The 13,070-nt window shown below is 40.8% G+C and overlaps 71 non-coding genes across 71 annotated transcripts; all 71 read right to left on the reverse strand.

Moving 5' to 3' along the window:
* Positions 1-43: 43 nt before the first annotated feature.
* On the reverse strand, positions 44-116 carry trnav-uac. Its single transcript has one exon. It is a non-coding gene; the product is annotated as a tRNA-Val (tRNA).
* Positions 117-225: 109 nt separating this feature from the next.
* Positions 226-298, reverse strand: trnav-aac. Its single transcript has one exon. It is a non-coding gene; the product is annotated as a tRNA-Val (tRNA).
* A 110-nt stretch (positions 299-408) lies between these two features.
* On the reverse strand, positions 409-481 carry trnav-cac. The gene has a single exon. It is a non-coding gene; the product is annotated as a tRNA-Val (tRNA).
* A 110-nt stretch (positions 482-591) lies between these two features.
* On the reverse strand, positions 592-664 carry trnav-aac. The gene has a single exon. It is a non-coding gene; the product is annotated as a tRNA-Val (tRNA).
* Positions 665-774: 110 nt separating this feature from the next.
* On the reverse strand, positions 775-847 carry trnav-cac. Its single transcript has one exon. It is a non-coding gene; the product is annotated as a tRNA-Val (tRNA).
* A 117-nt stretch (positions 848-964) lies between these two features.
* On the reverse strand, positions 965-1,037 carry trnav-uac. The gene has a single exon. It is a non-coding gene; the product is annotated as a tRNA-Val (tRNA).
* Positions 1,038-1,146: 109 nt separating this feature from the next.
* On the reverse strand, positions 1,147-1,219 carry trnav-aac. Its single transcript has one exon. It is a non-coding gene; the product is annotated as a tRNA-Val (tRNA).
* A 110-nt stretch (positions 1,220-1,329) lies between these two features.
* trnav-cac lies at positions 1,330-1,402 on the reverse strand. The gene has a single exon. It is a non-coding gene; the product is annotated as a tRNA-Val (tRNA).
* Positions 1,403-1,512: 110 nt separating this feature from the next.
* Positions 1,513-1,585, reverse strand: trnav-uac. Its single transcript has one exon. It is a non-coding gene; the product is annotated as a tRNA-Val (tRNA).
* Positions 1,586-1,694: 109 nt separating this feature from the next.
* Positions 1,695-1,767, reverse strand: trnav-cac. The gene has a single exon. It is a non-coding gene; the product is annotated as a tRNA-Val (tRNA).
* A 110-nt stretch (positions 1,768-1,877) lies between these two features.
* trnav-aac lies at positions 1,878-1,950 on the reverse strand. Its single transcript has one exon. It is a non-coding gene; the product is annotated as a tRNA-Val (tRNA).
* A 110-nt stretch (positions 1,951-2,060) lies between these two features.
* Positions 2,061-2,133, reverse strand: trnav-cac. The gene has a single exon. It is a non-coding gene; the product is annotated as a tRNA-Val (tRNA).
* A 117-nt stretch (positions 2,134-2,250) lies between these two features.
* trnav-uac lies at positions 2,251-2,323 on the reverse strand. Its single transcript has one exon. It is a non-coding gene; the product is annotated as a tRNA-Val (tRNA).
* Positions 2,324-2,432: 109 nt separating this feature from the next.
* Positions 2,433-2,505, reverse strand: trnav-aac. Its single transcript has one exon. It is a non-coding gene; the product is annotated as a tRNA-Val (tRNA).
* Positions 2,506-2,615: 110 nt separating this feature from the next.
* On the reverse strand, positions 2,616-2,688 carry trnav-cac. The gene has a single exon. It is a non-coding gene; the product is annotated as a tRNA-Val (tRNA).
* Positions 2,689-2,805: 117 nt separating this feature from the next.
* On the reverse strand, positions 2,806-2,878 carry trnav-uac. The gene has a single exon. It is a non-coding gene; the product is annotated as a tRNA-Val (tRNA).
* Positions 2,879-2,987: 109 nt separating this feature from the next.
* On the reverse strand, positions 2,988-3,060 carry trnav-aac. Its single transcript has one exon. It is a non-coding gene; the product is annotated as a tRNA-Val (tRNA).
* A 110-nt stretch (positions 3,061-3,170) lies between these two features.
* Positions 3,171-3,243, reverse strand: trnav-cac. The gene has a single exon. It is a non-coding gene; the product is annotated as a tRNA-Val (tRNA).
* Positions 3,244-3,353: 110 nt separating this feature from the next.
* Positions 3,354-3,426, reverse strand: trnav-aac. Its single transcript has one exon. It is a non-coding gene; the product is annotated as a tRNA-Val (tRNA).
* Positions 3,427-3,536: 110 nt separating this feature from the next.
* trnav-cac lies at positions 3,537-3,609 on the reverse strand. Its single transcript has one exon. It is a non-coding gene; the product is annotated as a tRNA-Val (tRNA).
* Positions 3,610-3,726: 117 nt separating this feature from the next.
* On the reverse strand, positions 3,727-3,799 carry trnav-uac. The gene has a single exon. It is a non-coding gene; the product is annotated as a tRNA-Val (tRNA).
* Positions 3,800-3,908: 109 nt separating this feature from the next.
* On the reverse strand, positions 3,909-3,981 carry trnav-aac. The gene has a single exon. It is a non-coding gene; the product is annotated as a tRNA-Val (tRNA).
* A 110-nt stretch (positions 3,982-4,091) lies between these two features.
* Positions 4,092-4,164, reverse strand: trnav-cac. The gene has a single exon. It is a non-coding gene; the product is annotated as a tRNA-Val (tRNA).
* A 110-nt stretch (positions 4,165-4,274) lies between these two features.
* On the reverse strand, positions 4,275-4,347 carry trnav-cac. The gene has a single exon. It is a non-coding gene; the product is annotated as a tRNA-Val (tRNA).
* A 117-nt stretch (positions 4,348-4,464) lies between these two features.
* On the reverse strand, positions 4,465-4,537 carry trnav-uac. Its single transcript has one exon. It is a non-coding gene; the product is annotated as a tRNA-Val (tRNA).
* A 109-nt stretch (positions 4,538-4,646) lies between these two features.
* trnav-aac lies at positions 4,647-4,719 on the reverse strand. The gene has a single exon. It is a non-coding gene; the product is annotated as a tRNA-Val (tRNA).
* Positions 4,720-4,829: 110 nt separating this feature from the next.
* On the reverse strand, positions 4,830-4,902 carry trnav-aac. Its single transcript has one exon. It is a non-coding gene; the product is annotated as a tRNA-Val (tRNA).
* Positions 4,903-5,011: 109 nt separating this feature from the next.
* Positions 5,012-5,085, reverse strand: trnav-cac. Its single transcript has one exon. It is a non-coding gene; the product is annotated as a tRNA-Val (tRNA).
* A 109-nt stretch (positions 5,086-5,194) lies between these two features.
* Positions 5,195-5,267, reverse strand: trnav-cac. Its single transcript has one exon. It is a non-coding gene; the product is annotated as a tRNA-Val (tRNA).
* Positions 5,268-5,384: 117 nt separating this feature from the next.
* On the reverse strand, positions 5,385-5,457 carry trnav-uac. The gene has a single exon. It is a non-coding gene; the product is annotated as a tRNA-Val (tRNA).
* A 109-nt stretch (positions 5,458-5,566) lies between these two features.
* trnav-aac lies at positions 5,567-5,639 on the reverse strand. The gene has a single exon. It is a non-coding gene; the product is annotated as a tRNA-Val (tRNA).
* Positions 5,640-5,749: 110 nt separating this feature from the next.
* On the reverse strand, positions 5,750-5,822 carry trnav-cac. Its single transcript has one exon. It is a non-coding gene; the product is annotated as a tRNA-Val (tRNA).
* A 110-nt stretch (positions 5,823-5,932) lies between these two features.
* On the reverse strand, positions 5,933-6,005 carry trnav-cac. Its single transcript has one exon. It is a non-coding gene; the product is annotated as a tRNA-Val (tRNA).
* Positions 6,006-6,122: 117 nt separating this feature from the next.
* Positions 6,123-6,195, reverse strand: trnav-uac. The gene has a single exon. It is a non-coding gene; the product is annotated as a tRNA-Val (tRNA).
* A 109-nt stretch (positions 6,196-6,304) lies between these two features.
* Positions 6,305-6,377, reverse strand: trnav-aac. The gene has a single exon. It is a non-coding gene; the product is annotated as a tRNA-Val (tRNA).
* A 110-nt stretch (positions 6,378-6,487) lies between these two features.
* trnav-cac lies at positions 6,488-6,560 on the reverse strand. The gene has a single exon. It is a non-coding gene; the product is annotated as a tRNA-Val (tRNA).
* Positions 6,561-6,670: 110 nt separating this feature from the next.
* On the reverse strand, positions 6,671-6,743 carry trnav-aac. The gene has a single exon. It is a non-coding gene; the product is annotated as a tRNA-Val (tRNA).
* A 110-nt stretch (positions 6,744-6,853) lies between these two features.
* trnav-cac lies at positions 6,854-6,926 on the reverse strand. Its single transcript has one exon. It is a non-coding gene; the product is annotated as a tRNA-Val (tRNA).
* A 110-nt stretch (positions 6,927-7,036) lies between these two features.
* Positions 7,037-7,109, reverse strand: trnav-cac. The gene has a single exon. It is a non-coding gene; the product is annotated as a tRNA-Val (tRNA).
* A 117-nt stretch (positions 7,110-7,226) lies between these two features.
* On the reverse strand, positions 7,227-7,299 carry trnav-uac. Its single transcript has one exon. It is a non-coding gene; the product is annotated as a tRNA-Val (tRNA).
* A 109-nt stretch (positions 7,300-7,408) lies between these two features.
* trnav-aac lies at positions 7,409-7,481 on the reverse strand. Its single transcript has one exon. It is a non-coding gene; the product is annotated as a tRNA-Val (tRNA).
* Positions 7,482-7,591: 110 nt separating this feature from the next.
* trnav-aac lies at positions 7,592-7,664 on the reverse strand. The gene has a single exon. It is a non-coding gene; the product is annotated as a tRNA-Val (tRNA).
* A 109-nt stretch (positions 7,665-7,773) lies between these two features.
* On the reverse strand, positions 7,774-7,847 carry trnav-cac. The gene has a single exon. It is a non-coding gene; the product is annotated as a tRNA-Val (tRNA).
* Positions 7,848-7,956: 109 nt separating this feature from the next.
* On the reverse strand, positions 7,957-8,029 carry trnav-cac. The gene has a single exon. It is a non-coding gene; the product is annotated as a tRNA-Val (tRNA).
* A 117-nt stretch (positions 8,030-8,146) lies between these two features.
* Positions 8,147-8,219, reverse strand: trnav-uac. The gene has a single exon. It is a non-coding gene; the product is annotated as a tRNA-Val (tRNA).
* A 109-nt stretch (positions 8,220-8,328) lies between these two features.
* Positions 8,329-8,401, reverse strand: trnav-aac. The gene has a single exon. It is a non-coding gene; the product is annotated as a tRNA-Val (tRNA).
* Positions 8,402-8,511: 110 nt separating this feature from the next.
* Positions 8,512-8,584, reverse strand: trnav-cac. The gene has a single exon. It is a non-coding gene; the product is annotated as a tRNA-Val (tRNA).
* A 110-nt stretch (positions 8,585-8,694) lies between these two features.
* trnav-cac lies at positions 8,695-8,767 on the reverse strand. Its single transcript has one exon. It is a non-coding gene; the product is annotated as a tRNA-Val (tRNA).
* A 117-nt stretch (positions 8,768-8,884) lies between these two features.
* trnav-uac lies at positions 8,885-8,957 on the reverse strand. The gene has a single exon. It is a non-coding gene; the product is annotated as a tRNA-Val (tRNA).
* A 109-nt stretch (positions 8,958-9,066) lies between these two features.
* trnav-aac lies at positions 9,067-9,139 on the reverse strand. Its single transcript has one exon. It is a non-coding gene; the product is annotated as a tRNA-Val (tRNA).
* Positions 9,140-9,249: 110 nt separating this feature from the next.
* trnav-cac lies at positions 9,250-9,322 on the reverse strand. The gene has a single exon. It is a non-coding gene; the product is annotated as a tRNA-Val (tRNA).
* Positions 9,323-9,432: 110 nt separating this feature from the next.
* trnav-aac lies at positions 9,433-9,505 on the reverse strand. Its single transcript has one exon. It is a non-coding gene; the product is annotated as a tRNA-Val (tRNA).
* Positions 9,506-9,615: 110 nt separating this feature from the next.
* trnav-cac lies at positions 9,616-9,688 on the reverse strand. The gene has a single exon. It is a non-coding gene; the product is annotated as a tRNA-Val (tRNA).
* Positions 9,689-9,798: 110 nt separating this feature from the next.
* On the reverse strand, positions 9,799-9,871 carry trnav-aac. The gene has a single exon. It is a non-coding gene; the product is annotated as a tRNA-Val (tRNA).
* Positions 9,872-9,980: 109 nt separating this feature from the next.
* On the reverse strand, positions 9,981-10,054 carry trnav-cac. Its single transcript has one exon. It is a non-coding gene; the product is annotated as a tRNA-Val (tRNA).
* A 109-nt stretch (positions 10,055-10,163) lies between these two features.
* On the reverse strand, positions 10,164-10,236 carry trnav-cac. Its single transcript has one exon. It is a non-coding gene; the product is annotated as a tRNA-Val (tRNA).
* Positions 10,237-10,353: 117 nt separating this feature from the next.
* Positions 10,354-10,426, reverse strand: trnav-uac. Its single transcript has one exon. It is a non-coding gene; the product is annotated as a tRNA-Val (tRNA).
* A 109-nt stretch (positions 10,427-10,535) lies between these two features.
* Positions 10,536-10,608, reverse strand: trnav-aac. The gene has a single exon. It is a non-coding gene; the product is annotated as a tRNA-Val (tRNA).
* Positions 10,609-10,718: 110 nt separating this feature from the next.
* On the reverse strand, positions 10,719-10,791 carry trnav-cac. The gene has a single exon. It is a non-coding gene; the product is annotated as a tRNA-Val (tRNA).
* A 110-nt stretch (positions 10,792-10,901) lies between these two features.
* Positions 10,902-10,974, reverse strand: trnav-cac. The gene has a single exon. It is a non-coding gene; the product is annotated as a tRNA-Val (tRNA).
* Positions 10,975-11,091: 117 nt separating this feature from the next.
* Positions 11,092-11,164, reverse strand: trnav-uac. The gene has a single exon. It is a non-coding gene; the product is annotated as a tRNA-Val (tRNA).
* A 109-nt stretch (positions 11,165-11,273) lies between these two features.
* Positions 11,274-11,346, reverse strand: trnav-aac. The gene has a single exon. It is a non-coding gene; the product is annotated as a tRNA-Val (tRNA).
* A 110-nt stretch (positions 11,347-11,456) lies between these two features.
* On the reverse strand, positions 11,457-11,529 carry trnav-cac. Its single transcript has one exon. It is a non-coding gene; the product is annotated as a tRNA-Val (tRNA).
* A 110-nt stretch (positions 11,530-11,639) lies between these two features.
* Positions 11,640-11,712, reverse strand: trnav-aac. Its single transcript has one exon. It is a non-coding gene; the product is annotated as a tRNA-Val (tRNA).
* Positions 11,713-11,822: 110 nt separating this feature from the next.
* Positions 11,823-11,895, reverse strand: trnav-cac. Its single transcript has one exon. It is a non-coding gene; the product is annotated as a tRNA-Val (tRNA).
* Positions 11,896-12,005: 110 nt separating this feature from the next.
* On the reverse strand, positions 12,006-12,078 carry trnav-cac. The gene has a single exon. It is a non-coding gene; the product is annotated as a tRNA-Val (tRNA).
* A 117-nt stretch (positions 12,079-12,195) lies between these two features.
* Positions 12,196-12,268, reverse strand: trnav-uac. Its single transcript has one exon. It is a non-coding gene; the product is annotated as a tRNA-Val (tRNA).
* A 109-nt stretch (positions 12,269-12,377) lies between these two features.
* Positions 12,378-12,450, reverse strand: trnav-uac. The gene has a single exon. It is a non-coding gene; the product is annotated as a tRNA-Val (tRNA).
* Positions 12,451-12,560: 110 nt separating this feature from the next.
* On the reverse strand, positions 12,561-12,633 carry trnav-aac. Its single transcript has one exon. It is a non-coding gene; the product is annotated as a tRNA-Val (tRNA).
* A 110-nt stretch (positions 12,634-12,743) lies between these two features.
* On the reverse strand, positions 12,744-12,816 carry trnav-cac. Its single transcript has one exon. It is a non-coding gene; the product is annotated as a tRNA-Val (tRNA).
* A 110-nt stretch (positions 12,817-12,926) lies between these two features.
* Positions 12,927-12,999, reverse strand: trnav-aac. Its single transcript has one exon. It is a non-coding gene; the product is annotated as a tRNA-Val (tRNA).
* Positions 13,000-13,070: the final 71 nt, after the last annotated feature.

Below are 13,070 nucleotides of genomic sequence, written 5' to 3' on the forward strand. Positions count from 1 at the left end.
TTTACTTTGGCCAAGGAAACTAACAGTCGCCCCCATAAGAATTTGTTTCCACCCAGTTTCGAACTGGGGACCTTTCGCGTGTAAAGCGAACGTGATAACCACTACACTATGGAAACATCCTGACAAAAAGGTCACCTCGATTACTTTTCACAAGTCAAACTCTAGTTGAAGACATCATAAGATAGAAATATAAAGCTCAATGCAAGATCCTTCCAAATAAGAAGCTGTTTCCACCCAGTTTCGAACTAGGGACCTTTCGCGTGTTAGGCGAACGTGATAACCACTACACTATGGAAACATCCTGAAGGAAGAAGTCACCTCCATGACTTTTGGCAAGTCAAATTCTGGTAAAAGACATCTTGAGATAAAGTACTTCAGATCAATGAAAGATCCCTCCAAATAAGAATTTGTTTCCACCCAGTTTCGAACTGGGGACCTTTCGCGTGTGAGGCGAACATGATAACCACTACACTATGGAAACATCCTGATGAAAGAAGTCACCTCCATAACTTTTGCCAAGTCAAATTCTAGTAGAAGACATTTTGAGATGGAGTGCTTCAGATCAATGTAAGATCCTTCCAAATAAGAATTTGTTTCCACCCAGTTTCGAACTGGGGACCTTTCGCGTGTTAGGCGAACGTGATAACCACTACACTATGGAAACATCCTGAAGGAAGAAGTCACCTCCATGACTTTTGGCAAGTCAAATTCTAGTAGAAGACATTTTGAGATGGAGTACTTCAGATAAATGCAAGATCCTTCCAAATAAGAATTTGTTTCCACCCAGTTTCGAACTGGGGACCTTTCGCGTGTGAGGCGAACGTGATAACCACTACACTATGGAAACTTGTGGAAAGATTTCTGTTTGACATGGTAACACAGGAAGTTCAATTAAAGAATACTTCATTAGTAGAGTGAAGCTTTACTTTGGCCAAGGAAACTAACAGTCGCCCCCATAAGAATTTGTTTCCACCCAGTTTCGAACTGGGGACCTTTCGCGTGTAAAGCGAACGTGATAACCACTACACTATGGAAACATTCTGACAAAAAGGTCACCTCGATTACTTTTGACAAGTCAAACTCTAGTTGAAGACATCATAAGATAGAAATATAAAGCTCAATGCAAGATCCTTCCAAATAAGAATTTGTTTCCACTCAGTTTCGAACTGGGGACCTTTCGCGTGTTAGGCGAACGTGATAACCACTACACTATGGAAAGATCCTGAAGGAAGAAGTCACCTCCATGACTTTTGGCAAGTCAAATTCTAGTAGAAGACATCTTGAGATAAAGTACTTCAGATCAATGAAAGATCCCTCCAAATAAGAATTTGTTTCCACCCAGTTTCGAACTGGGGACCTTTCGCGTGTGAGGTGAACGTGATAACCACTACACTATGGAAACATCTTGAAGGAAGAAGTCACCTCCATGACTTTTGGCAAGTCAAATTCTAGTAGAAGACATCTTGAGATAAAGTACTTCAGATCAATGAAAGATCCCTCCAAATAAGAATTTGTTTCCACCCAGTTTCGAACTGGGGACCTTTCGCGTGTAAAGCGAACGTGATAACCACTACACTATGGAAACATTCTGACAAAAAGGTCACCTCGATTACTTTTGACAAGTCAAATTCTAGTAGAAGACATCTTGAGATAAAGTACTTCAGATCAATGAAAGATCCCTCCAAATAAGAATTTGTTTCTACCCAGTTTCGAACTGAGGACCTTTCACTTGTGAGGCGAACGTGATAACCACTACACTATGGAAACATCCTGATGAAAGTAGTCACCTCAATAACTTTTACCAAGTCAAATTCTAGTAGAAGACATTTTGAGATGGAGTACTTCAGATAAATGCAAGATCCTTCCAAATAAGAAGCTGTTTCCACCCAGTTTCTAACTGGGGACCTTTCGCGTGTTAGGCGAACGTGATAACCACTACACTATGGAAACATCTTGAAGGAAGAAGTCACCTCCATGACTTTTGGCAAGTCAAATTCTAGTAGAAGACATCTTGAGATAAAGTACTTCGGATCAATGAAAGATCCCTCCAAATAAGAATTTGTTTCCACCCAGTTTCGAACTGAGGACCTTTCGCGTGTGAGGCGAACGTGATAACCACTACACTATGGAAACTCGTGGAAAGTTTTCTGTTTGACATGGTAACACAGGAAGTTCAATTAAAGAATACTTCATTAGTAGAGTGAAGCTTTACTTTGGCCAAGGAAACTAACAGTCGCCCCCATAAGAATTTGTTTCCACCCAGTTTCGAACTGGGGACCTTTCGCGTGTAAAGCGAACGTGATAACCACTACACTATGGAAACATCATGACAAAAAGGTCACCTCGATTACTTTTCACAAGTCAATCTCTAGTTGAAGACATCATAAGATAGAAATATAAAGCTCAATGCAAGATCCTTCCAAATAAGAAGCTGTTTCCACCCAGTTTCGAACTGGGGACCTTTCGCGTGTTAGGCGAACGTGATAACCACTACACTATAGAAACATCCTGAAGGAAAAAGTCACCACCATGATTTTTGGCAAGTAAAATTCTAGTAGAAGACATCTAGAGATAAAGTACTTCAGATAAATGCAAGATCCTTCCAAATAAGAATTTGTTTCCACCCAGTTTCGAACTGGGGACCTTTCGCGTGTGAGGCGAACGTGATAACCACTACACTATGGAAACTCGTGGAAAGTTTTCTGTTTGACATGGTAACACAGGAAGTTCAATTAAAGAATACTTCATTAGTAGAGTGAAGCTTTACTTTGGCCAAGGAAACTAACAGTCGCCCCCATAAGAATTTGTTTCCATCCAGTTTCGAACTGGTGACCTTTCGCGTGTAAAGCGAACGTGATAACCACTACACTATGGAAACATCCTGACAAAAAGGTCACCTCGATGACTTTTCACAAGTCAAACTGTAGTTGAAGACATCATAAGATAGAAATATAAAGCTCAATGCAAGATCCTTCCAAATAAGAAGCTGTTTCCACCCAGTTTCGAACTAGGGACCTTTCGCGTGTTAGGCGAACGTGATAACCACTACACTATGGAAACATCCTGAAGGAAGAAGTCACCTCCATGACTTTTGGCAAGTCAAATTCTAGTAAAAGACATCTTGAGATAAAGTACTTCAGATCAATGAAAGATCCCTCCAAATAAGAATTTGTTTCCACCCAGTTTCGAACTGGGGACCTTTCGCGTGTGAGGCGAACGTGATAACCACTACACTATGGAAACATCCTGATGAAAGAAGTCACCTCCATAACTTTTGCCAAGTCAAATTCTAGTAGAAGACATTTTGAGATGGAGTACTTCAGATCAATGTAAGATCCTTCCAAATAAGAATTTGTTTCCACCCAGTTTCGAACTGGGGACCTTTCGCGTGTTAGGCGAACGTGATAACCACTACACTATGGAAACATCCTGAAGGAAGAAGTCACCTCCATGACTTTTGGCAAGTCAAATTCTAGTAGAAGACATTTTGAGATGGAGTACTTCAGATAAATGCAAGATCCTTCCAAATAAGAATTTGTTTCCACCCAGTTTCAAACTGGGGACCTTTCGCGTGTGAGGCGAACGTGATAACCACTACACTATGGAAACTCGTGGAAAGCTTTCTGTTTGACATGGTAACACAGGAAGTTCAATTAAAGAATACTTCATTAGTAGAGTGAAGCTTTACTTTGGCCAAGAAAACTAACAGTCGCCCCCATAAGAATTTGTTTCCACCCAGTTTCGAACTGGGGACCTTTCGCGTGTAAAGCAAACGTGATAACCACTACACTATGGAAACATTCTGACAAAAAGGTCACCTCGATTACTTTTGACAAGTCAAACTCTAGTTGAAGACATCATAAGATAGAAATATAAAGCTCAATGCAAGATCCTTCCAAATAAGAAGCTGTTTCCACCCAGTTTCGAACTGGGGACCTTTCGCGTGTTAGGCGAACGTGATAACCACTACACTATGGAAACATCCTGAAGGAAGAAGTCACCTCCATGACTTTTGGCAAGTCAAATTCTAGTAGAAGACATCTTGAGATAAAGTACTTCAGATCAATGAAAGATCCCTCCAAATAAGAATTTGTTTCCACCCAGTTTCGAACTGGGGACCTTTCGCGTGTGAGGCGAACGTGATAACCACTACACTATGGAAACATCCTGATGAAAGAAGTCACCTCCATGACTTTTGGCAAGTCAAATTCTAGTAGAAGACATTTTGAGATGGAGTACTTCAGATAAATGCAAGATCCTTCCAAATAAGAATTTGTTTCCACCCAGTTTCGAACTGGGGACCTTTCGCGTGTGAGGCGAACGTGATAACCACTACACTATGGAAACTCGTGGAAAGTTTTCTGCTTGACATGGTAACACAGGAAGTTCAATTAAAGAATACTTCATTAGTAGAGTGAAGCTTTACTTTGGCCAAGGAAACCAACAGTCGCCCCCATAATAATTTGTTTCCACCCAGTTTCGAACTGGGGACCTTTCGCGTGTAAAGCGAACGTGATAACCACTACACTATGGAAACATCCTGACAAAAAGGTCACCTCGATTACTTTTCACAAGTCAAACTCTAGTTGAAGACATCATAAGATAGAAATATAAAGCTCAATGCAAGATCCTTCCAAATAAGAAGCTGTTTCCACCCAGTTTCGAACTGGGGACCTTTCGCGTGTTAGGCGAACGTGATAACCACTACACTATGGAAACATCCTGATGAAAGTAGTCACCTCCATAACTTTTACCAAGTCAAATTCTAGTAGAAGACATTTTGAGATGGAGTACTTCAGATAAATGCAAGATCCTTCCAAATAAGAAGCTGTTTCCACCCAGTTTCGAACTGGGGACCTTTCGCGTGTTAGGCGAACCTGATAACCACTACACTATGGAAACATCCTGAAGGAAGAAATCACCTCCATGACTTTTGGCAAGTCAAATTCTAGTAGAAGACATCTTGAGATAAAGTACTTCAGATCAATGAAAGATCCCTCCAAATAAGAATTTGTTCCACCCAGTTTCGAACTGGGGACCTTTCGCGTGTGAGGCGAACGTGATAACCACTACACTATGGAAACATCCTGAAGGAAGAAATCACCTCCATGACTTTTGGCAAGTCAAATTCTAGTAGAAGACATTTTGAGATGGAGTACTTCAGATAAATGCAAGATCCTTCCAAATAAGAATTTGTTTCCACCCAGTGTCGAACTGGGGACCTTTCGCGTGTGAGGCGAACGTGATAACCACTACACTATGGAAACTCGTAGAAAGTTTTCTGTTTGACATGGTAACACAGGAAGTTCAATTAAAGAATACTTCATTAGTAGAGTGAAGCTTTACTTTGGCCAAGGAAACTAACAGTCGCCCCCATAAGAATTTGTTTCCACCCAGTTTCGAACTGGGGACCTTTCGCGTGTAAAGCGAACGTGATAACCACTACACTATGGAAACATCCTGACAAAAAGGTCACCTCGATTACTTTTCACAAGTCAATCTCTAGTTGAAGACATCATAAGATAGAAATATAATGCTCAATGCAAGATCCTTCCAAATAAGAAGCTGTTTCCACCCAGTTTCGAACTGGGGACCTTTCGCGTGTTAGGCGAACGTGATAACCACTACACTATAGAAACATCCTGAAGGAAAAAGTCACCTCCATGATTTTTGGCAAGTAAAATTCTAGTAGAAGACATCTAGAGATAAAGTACTTCAGATAAATGCAAGATCCTTCCAAATAAGAATTTGTTTCCACCCAGTTTCAAACTGAGGACCTTTCGCGTGTGAGGCGAACGTGATAACCACTACACTATGGAAACATCCTGATGAAATTAGTCACCTCCATAACTTTTACCAAGTCAAATTCTAGTAGAAGACATTTTGAGATGGAGTACTTCAGATAAATGCAAGATCCTTCCAAATAAGAATTTGTTTCCACCCAGTTTCGAACTGGGGACCTTTCGCGTGTGAGGCGAACGTGATAACCACTACACTATGGAAACTCGTGGAAAGTTTTCTGTTTGACATGGTAACACAGGAAGTTCAATTAAAGAATACTTCATTAGTAGAGTGAAGCTTTACTTTGGCCAAGGAAACTAACAGTCGCCCCCATAAGAATTTGTTTCCATCCAGTTTCGAACTGGTGACCTTTCGCGTGTAAAGCGAACGTGATAACCACTACACTATGGAAACATCCTGACAAAAAGGTCACCTCGATGACTTTTCACAAGTCAAACTGTAGTTGAAGACATCATAAGATAGAAATATAAAGCTCAATGCAAGATCCTTCCAAATAAGAAGCTGTTTCCACCCAGTTTCGAACTAGGGACCTTTCGCGTGTTAGGCGAACGTGATAACCACTACACTATGGAAACATCCTGAAGGAAGAAGTCACCTCCATGACTTTTGGCAAGTCAAATTCTAGTAAAAGACATCTTGAGATAAAGTACTTCAGATCAATGAAAGATCCCTCCAAATAAGAATTTGTTTCCACCCAGTTTCGAACTGGGGACCTTTCGCGTGTGAGGCGAACGTGATAACCACTACACTATGGAAACATCCTGATGAAAGAAGTCACCTCCATAACTTTTGCCAAGTCAAATTCTAGTAGAAGACATTTTGAGATGGAGTACTTCAGATCAATGTAAGATCCTTCCAAATAAGAATTTGTTTCCACCCAGTTTCGAACTGGGGACCTTTCGCGTGTTAGGCGAACGTGATAACCACTACACTATGGAAACATCTTGAAGGAAGAAGTCACCTCCATGACTTTTGGCAAGTCAAAATCTAGTAGAAGACATCTTGAGATAAAGTACTTCAGATCAATGAAAGATCCCTCCAAATAAGAATTTGTTTCCACCCAGTTTCGAACTGAGGACCTTTCGCGTGTGAGGCGAACGTGATAACCACTACACTATGGAAACATCCTGATGAAAGTAGTCACCTCCATAACTTTTACCAAGTTAAATTCTAGTAGAAGACATTTTGAGATGGAGTACTTCAGATAAATGCAAGATCCTTCCAAATAAGAATTTGTTTCCACCCAGTTTCGAACTGGGGACCTTTCGCGTGTGAGGCGAACGTGATAACCACTACACTATGGAAACTCGTGGAAAGTTTTCTGCTTGACATGGTAACACAGGAAGTTCAATTAAAGAATACTTCATTAGTAGAGTGAAGCTTTACTTTGGCCAAGGAAACCAACAGTCGCCCCCATAATAATTTGTTTCCACCCAGTTTCGAACTGGGGACCTTTCGCGTGTAAAGCGAACGTGATAACCACTACACTATGGAAACATCCTGACAAAAAGGTCACCTCGATTACTTTTCACAAGTCAAACTCTAGTTGAAGACATCATAAGATAGAAATATAAAGCTCAATGCAAGATCCTTCCAAATAAGAAGCTGTTTCCACCCAGTTTCGAACTGGGGACCTTTCGCGTGTTAGGCGAACGTGATAACCACTACACTATGGAAACATCCTGATGAAAGTAGTCACCTCCATAACTTTTACCAAGTCAAATTCTAGTAGAAGACATTTTGAGATGGAGTACTTCAGATAAATGCAAGATCCTTCCAAATAAGAAGCTGTTTCCACCCAGTTTCGAACTGGGGACCTTTCGCGTGTTAGGCGAACCTGATAACCACTACACTATGGAAACATCCTGAAGGAAGAAATCACCTCCATGACTTTTGGCAAGTCAAATTCTAGTAGAAGACATCTTGAGATAAAGTACTTCAGATCAATGAAAGATCCCTCCAAATAAGAATTTGTTCCACCCAGTTTCGAACTGGGGACCTTTCGCGTGTGAGGCGAACGTGATAACCACTACACTATGGAAACATCCTGAAGGAAGAAATCACCTCCATGACTTTTGGCAAGTCAAATTCTAGTAGAAGACATTTTGAGATGGAGTACTTCAGATAAATGCAAGATCCTTCCAAATAAGAATTTGTTTCCACCCAGTGTCGAACTGGGGACCTTTCGCGTGTGAGGCGAACGTGATAACCACTACACTATGGAAACTCGTAGAAAGTTTTCTGTTTGACATGGTAACACAGGAAGTTCAATTAAAGAATACTTCATTAGTAGAGTGAAGCTTTACTTTGGCCAAGGAAACTAACAGTCGCCCCCATAAGAATTTGTTTCCACCCAGTTTCGAACTGGGGACCTTTCGCGTGTAAAGCGAACGTGATAACCACTACACTATGGAAACATCCTGACAAAAAGGTCACCTCGATTACTTTTCACAAGTCAATCTCTAGTTGAAGACATCATAAGATAGAAATATAATGCTCAATGCAAGATCCTTCCAAATAAGAAGCTGTTTCCACCCAGTTTCGAACTGGGGACCTTTCGCGTGTTAGGCGAACGTGATAACCACTACACTATAGAAACATCCTGAAGGAAAAAGTCACCTCCATGATTTTTGGCAAGTAAAATTCTAGTAGAAGACATCTAGAGATAAAGTACTTCAGATAAATGCAAGATCCTTCCAAATAAGAATTTGTTTCCACCCAGTTTCAAACTGAGGACCTTTCGCGTGTGAGGCGAACGTGATAACCACTACACTATGGAAACATCCTGATGAAATTAGTCACCTCCATAACTTTTACCAAGTCAAATTCTAGTAGAAGACATTTTGAGATGGAGTACTTCAGATAAATGCAAGATCCTTCCAAATAAGAATTTGTTTCCACCCAGTTTCGAACTGGGGACCTTTCGCGTGTGAGGCGAACGTGATAACCACTACACTATGGAAACTCGTGGAAAGTTTTCTGTTTGACATGGTAACACAGGAAGTTCAATTAAAGAATACTTCATTAGTAGAGTGAAGCTTTACTTTGGCCAAGGAAACTAACAGTCGCCCCCATAAGAATTTGTTTCCATCCAGTTTCGAACTGGTGACCTTTCGCGTGTAAAGCGAACGTGATAACCACTACACTATGGAAACATCCTGACAAAAAGGTCACCTCGATGACTTTTCACAAGTCAAACTGTAGTTGAAGACATCATAAGATAGAAATATAAAGCTCAATGCAAGATCCTTCCAAATAAGAAGCTGTTTCCACCCAGTTTCGAACTAGGGACCTTTCGCGTGTTAGGCGAACGTGATAACCACTACACTATGGAAACATCCTGAAGGAAGAAGTCACCTCCATGACTTTTGGCAAGTCAAATTCTAGTAAAAGACATCTTGAGATAAAGTACTTCAGATCAATGAAAGATCCCTCCAAATAAGAATTTGTTTCCACCCAGTTTCGAACTGGGGACCTTTCGCGTGTGAGGCGAACGTGATAACCACTACACTATGGAAACATCCTGATGAAAGAAGTCACCTCCATAACTTTTGCCAAGTCAAATTCTAGTAGAAGACATTTTGAGATGGAGTACTTCAGATCAATGTAAGATCCTTCCAAATAAGAATTTGTTTCCACCCAGTTTCGAACTGGGGACCTTTCGCGTGTTAGGCGAACGTGATAACCACTACACTATGGAAACATCTTGAAGGAAGAAGTCACCTCCATGACTTTTGGCAAGTCAAAATCTAGTAGAAGACATCTTGAGATAAAGTACTTCAGATCAATGAAAGATCCCTCCAAATAAGAATTTGTTTCCACCCAGTTTCGAACTGAGGACCTTTCGCGTGTGAGGCGAACGTGATAACCACTACACTATGGAAACATCCTGATGAAAGTAGTCACCTCCATAACTTTTACCAAGTTAAATTCTAGTAGAAGACATTTTGAGATGGAGTACTTCAGATAAATGCAAGATCCTTCCAAATAAGAAGCTGTTTCCACCCAGTTTCGAACTGGGGACCTTTCGCGTGTTAGGCGAACGTGATAACCACTACACTATGGAAACATCCTGAAGGAAGAAATCACCTCCATGACTTTTGGCAAGTCAAATTCTAGTAGAAGACATCTTGAGATAAAGTACTTCAGATCAATGAAAGATCCCTCCAAATAAGAATTTGTTCCACCCAGTTTCGAACTGGGGACCTTTCGCGTGTGAGGCGAACGTGATAACCACTACACTATGGAAACATCCTGATGAAAGAAGTCACCTCCATAACTTTTGGCAAGTCAAATTCTAGTAGAAGACATTTTGAGATGGAGTACTTCAGATAAATGCAAGATCCTTCCAAATAAGAATTTGTTTCCACCCAGTGTCGAACTGGGGACCTTTCGCGTGTGAGGCGAACGTGATAACCACTACACTATGGAAACTCGTGGAAAGTTTTCTGTTTGACATGGTAACACAGGAAGTTCAATTAAAGAATACTTCATTAGTAGAGTGAAGCTTTACTTTGGCCAAGGAAACTAACAGTCGCCCCCATAAGAATTTGTTTCCACCCAGTTTCGAACTGGGGACCTTTCGCGTGTAAAGCGAACGTGATAACCACTACACTATGGAAACATCCTGACAAAAAGGTCACCTCGATTACTTTTCACAAGTCAATCTCTAGTTGAAGACATCATAAGATAGAAATATAAAGCTCAATGCAAGATCCTTCCAAATAAGAAGCTGTTTCCACCCAGTTTCGAACTGGGGACCTTTCGCGTGTTAGGCGAACGTGATAACCACTACACTATAGAAACATCCTGAAGGAAAAAGTCACCTCCATGATTTTTGGCAAGTAAAATTCTAGTAGAAGACATCTAGAGATAAAGTACTTCAGATAAATGCAAGATCCTTCCAAATAAGAATTTGTTTCCACCCAGTTTCAAACTGAGGACCTTTCGCGTGTGAGGCGAACGTGATAACCACTACACTATGGAAACATCCTGATGAAATTAGTCACCTCCATAACTTTTACCAAGTCAAATTCTAGTAGAAGACATTTTGAGATGGAGTACTTCAGATAAATGCAAGATCCTTCCAAATAAGAATTTGTTTCCACCCAGTTTCGAACTGGGGACCTTTCGCGTGTGAGGCGAACGTGATAACCACTACACTATGGAAACTCGTGGAAAGTTTTCTGTTTGACATGGTAACACAGGAAGTTCAATTAAAGAATACTTCATTAGTAGAGTGAAGCTTTACTTTGGCCAAGGAAACTAACAGTCGCCCCCATAAGAATTTGTTTCCATCCAGTTTCGAACTGGTGACCTTTCGCGTGTAAAGCGAACGTGATAACCACTACACTATGGAAACATCCTGACAAAAAGGTCACCTCGATGACTTTTCACAAGTCAAACTGTAGTTGAAGACATCATAAGATAGAAATATAAAGCTCAATGCAAGATCCTTCCAAATAAGAAGCTGTTTCCACCCAGTTTCGAACTAGGGACCTTTCGCGTGTTAGGCGAACGTGATAACCACTACACTATGGAAACATCCTGAAGGAAGAAGTCACCTCCATGACTTTTGGCAAGTCAAATTCTAGTAAAAGACATCTTGAGATAAAGTACTTCAGATCAATGAAAGATCCCTCCAAATAAGAATTTGTTTCCACCCAGTTTCGAACTGGGGACCTTTCGCGTGTGAGGCGAACGTGATAACCACTACACTATGGAAACATCCTGATGAAAGAAGTCACCTCCATAACTTTTGCCAAGTCAAATTCTAGTAGAAGACATTTTGAGATGGAGTACTTCAGATCAATGTAAGATCCTTCCAAATAAGAAGCTGTTTCCACCCAGTTTCGAACTGGGGACCTTTCGCGTGTTAGGCGAACGTGATAACCACTACACTATGGAAACATCCTGAAGGAAGAAGTCACCTCCATGACTTTTGGCAAGTCAAATTCTAGTAGAAGACATTTTGAGATGGAGTACTTCAGATCAATGAAAGATCCCTCCAAATAAGAAATTGTTTCCACCCAGTTTCGAACTGAGGACCTTTCGCGTGTGAGGCGAACGTGATAACCACTACACTATGGAAACATCCTGATGAAATTAGTCACCTCCATAACTTTTACCAAGTCAAATTCTAGTAGAAGACATTTTGAGATGGAGTAGTTCAGATAAATGCAAGATCCTTCCAAATAAGAATTTGTTTCCACCCAGTTTCGAACTGGGGACCTTTCGCGTGTGAGGCGAACGTGATAACCACTACACTATGGAAACTCATGGAAAGTTTTCTGTTTGACATGGTAACACAGGAAGTTCAATTAAAGAATACTTCATTAGTAGAGTGAAGCTGTACTTTGGCCAAGGAAACCAACAGTCGCCCCAATAGGAATTTGTTTCCACCCAGTTTCGAACTGGGGACCTTTCGCGTGTAAAGCGAACGTGATAACCACTACACTATGGAAACATCCTGACAAAAAGGTCACCTCGATTACTTTTCACAAGTCAAAATCTAGTTGAAGACATCATAAGATAGAAATATAAACCTCAATGCAAGATCCTTCCAAATAAGAAGCTGTTTCCACCCAGTTTCGAACTGGGGACCTTTCGCGTGTAAGGCGAACTTGATAACCACTACACTATGGAAACATCCTGATGACAGTAGTCACCTCCATAACTTTTACCAAGTCAAATTCTAGTAGAAGACATTTTGAGATGGAGTACTTCAGATAAATGCAAGATCCTTACAAATAAGAAGCTGTTTCCACCCAGTTTCGAACTGGGGACCTTTCGCGTGTTAGGCGAACGTGATAACCACTACACTATGGAAACATCTTGAAGGAAGAAATCACCTCCATGACTTTTGGCAAGTCAAATTCTAGTAGAAGACATCTTGAGATAAAGTACTTCAGATCAATGAAAGATCCCTCCAAATAAGAATTTGTTTCCACCCAGTTTCGAACTGGGGACCTTTCGCGTGTGAGGCGAACGTGATAACCACTACACTATGGAAACATCCTGATGAAAGAAGTCACCTCCATAACTTTTGCCAAGTCAAATTCTAGTAGAAGACATTTTGAGATGGAGTACTTCAGATCAATGTAAGATCCTTCCAAATAAGAATTTGTTTCCACCCAGTTTCGAATTGGGGACCTTTCGCGTGTTAGGCGAACGTGATAACCACTACACTATGGAAACATCCTGAAGGAAGAAGTCACCTCCATGACTTTTGGCAAGTCAAATTCTAGTAGAAGACATTTTGAGATGGA

Source organism: Alosa sapidissima, chromosome 14 (genome assembly GCF_018492685.1).
Source record: "Alosa sapidissima isolate fAloSap1 chromosome 14, fAloSap1.pri, whole genome shotgun sequence".
NCBI classification, from domain to species: Eukaryota; Metazoa; Chordata; class Actinopteri; order Clupeiformes; family Clupeidae; genus Alosa; species Alosa sapidissima.